The sequence below is a fragment of the Pteropus alecto genome, unplaced genomic scaffold, assembly GCF_000325575.1.
Source record: "Pteropus alecto unplaced genomic scaffold, ASM32557v1 scaffold86, whole genome shotgun sequence".
NCBI lineage: Eukaryota > Metazoa > Chordata > Mammalia > Chiroptera > Pteropodidae > Pteropus > Pteropus alecto.
The window spans coordinates 1,926,403-1,929,317 of NW_006442109.1; the positions used below are offsets into that span (position 1 = coordinate 1,926,403).

At 34.4% G+C, this 2,915-nt stretch overlaps 1 pseudogene; it reads left to right on the forward strand.

Annotated features, from left to right (window-relative positions):
* Positions 1-1,927: 1,927 nt before the first annotated feature.
* Positions 1,928-2,048, forward strand: LOC112469835 (annotated as a pseudogene).
* The last annotated feature ends 867 nt before the right edge of the window (positions 2,049-2,915 follow it).

Genomic DNA, 2,915 nt, shown 5'->3' on the forward strand with positions numbered 1-2,915 from the left:
GATGTATATCCCACATTTTCCACAATGTTTCACTCTGTGGCCTCGGAAGCTTTGCAGGAATTAGATTGGAATTAGATTAAAGCTACATTATCTTTGGCTTGAGAAGACATTTTTGCTTCAATTACTTAAAATATTCATTTGGTCATTAAGAAAAATCAAAAGTAGAAACACTGAGAAGGGGTATTTTGTAATATAATGGTTGTTAATGATATTAGCACAACAGTTAGGCAAGGATAGAAAAGTAAATCATATTAATCTGTTTGTGTTCCCAAATCGTTTTCTTGACCTAAATTATTCAACATGTAAAACAGTTTCCGATAAAGTCAATGACAATGTAGGAAATTGATAACTGCTCGACCTCCCACTCCACTTGCCACCCCCACAAAAAAATAAAATAAAATCTGAGCTGCTGACTGCACAGTGCTCTCAACTGCTTTGTCACCCTGAGAAATGCAGAGGGTCGGCAGAAATTATCCTGCAATAAGCAACGCATCTGGCTGTACCTAAAAATGGAATAAAAATGCCACCCCTGACTTTTCCATGGTAATAAATTAAAGCCTAATGTATAGTTCTAATTGCTAACATTTTCTCTCTAATTATGGTTCAGTTTGGCTAGGATTTCCAACAATCCCCTTGTTCCCCTAAAGCAAACACTGGAGAATGTTCTAACCCCACTGGTGGCATTTATTAATAACCCCTTTGACGGATGAAAAAAAAATCATTATTCTATATTAGACAGTAAAAGATTTTCCCAGCAAAAGCTAATTGATAAAAAACCCATTCAGACGCTACAGAGGAATTAATTTTAGAGAGGGGAAAAATGTAACAGTGTTAAAAAAAAAAAACCCCTCATGCATAGTGTAACACTGCCTGGGCACTGTTTGGAGTACCAGCTAGAAAAAAGAAAATCCTGATAAATGTTTTAAAAAAAAAAATCCATGCACACTTATATACTGGGATGAAGAGATGACAGAAAGAGAGCTCTCTTGTGAAGGATTTTTACTTTGTGCCTCCATGAAAGAGATAAGATATGAAAAGTTAGTTTCTATAGATGGCAAATACGAACACATCCAAAAAAATTGTTGGAGATATTTCAACATCCTTCTATTTAATCCTTTTCATTCTTATTTTTTAAAAGGCATTATTCCTTTTAAACTAATGTACAAATACATGCTAAATACAAATCAGTACCTATAGGTCCAATTCTCATCAAACAGTTTACAGCTTTCTGAATGACAATAATTTAGAAATTGTAAACAAAAATAAGATTTCTGATATACTGAGAGGAAGCAGGTAGAAAAAAGAAATGTGCTTTAAAAAAAATATTTTTAAAAGCTGTACTCCAAAGTCTGCCAGTAGAAAGTAGAAATATTTTATAAAGCAAAGCTGTGATGGACCTAAGTTGGGGATGAAGCAGTTGGAATCGGTGGCCCCTGGGACAAGCACTATGGCACTGTCAATAGAGAGTGGATACCCAATATTAAAATTAACTAAAATCCAATCTGTCTTTTAGTGTCATGTGCTGATCATTCTAAAGTCAGGAATAAAATACTCTTCTCCACAAATATACTGTTTGTGTAAGTTCTAAAAGATTTCTGTGGTTACCGTTGAATTTTAATAATGTAAGTGGACATTTCGAAGTAGCACCTTTTTGTGACCTGGGCTTTACAAACGTTGTATTCTGCATGAAAGTTCATTTGGAAAACTGTCAGGTGCACATTTCCTGGATCTCCGTAGACTCAGCTACCACACTCATTACTGCGACAGATAAATATGTAAGTATAATATTTCCCCTTTTGTTGAAAATGCAATAATGTATTTTAAAACTATTAATCCATTGTTTTCATTCTATACTGTAATCTCTATTTTACTAATAATTATTATTCCTTGTACAACTATAAATGCAGATTGCACTAAAAAAATTCAGGTCTACAGCCATGCTACCCTGAATGTGCCCGATCTTGTCTGATTTTGGAAGCTACCTGCAGGGTTGGGTTTGGTTAGTACTTGGATGGGAGACCACCTAGGAATACCAGGTGCTGTAGGCATTTAAAAAAAAGAAAAATCAGTGTCTGCATTTCTTTTCTGGACACTACTATTATTAGTTTCATTTCATGATTTTTACAAAAAATAATTTTGTTATATAAAACAAGGGAAGTGTTAAAAAATTATCTGCTTCAGATATAAAATACACTGGGTGCTCTACTGAAGCAAAGATAATATATTATCTGAATAACTGGAGGATAAGGTCTTCTGCTTAATCAAATGATCTAGCTGATGGTTCTCTAGTAGATCATTGCTGTGTGCATATGCAGAAATGCACATTAGTGAAAGCACTAGGTAACACAATGGTAGGTAATAGAATATTAAGACGTTAAAATGAGGGCTTATGGCATATGTTTAATTCACACTTCTGTCTCTCAAAGAATATAAAAGTTGTCTGTAGTTTATTATGTTCAATCTCAATACAATTTCCTTGGTCCTGAAATATAATTTCAGAGTACTTTTATAAAGAAAAAGAACGGAGTTGTCACATTTCCCATTGTCCCCACTGAGATTTACACGTTTAAATGAACTAAATAATATTTGAGGTCTTTTATAATACAAGAGACTTGGTCCCTCTGAATCAGCTGATCAGATTAGTTTTTTGTTACTCAACTCTTCATTCATCCAAACCATGGTAAAGATTCTTGAAACACTCATGGGTAAATCTATGAGGCAAAATAGCTGCACCATGAAATTACAGACTAGTTTCGATATCAGTGCTCTGCCATTTAGATCTTTTTGAATTTACTTTTCAGTTGTTGCTGAAAACCAGTTACTGAGGATCAAGTATGGATTGTGGACCTGGGTCAGGTTTTCACAAGAAGGGCTTCTATTTTCTATTCCAATTGCTGCAGACAGGAATAGGCACC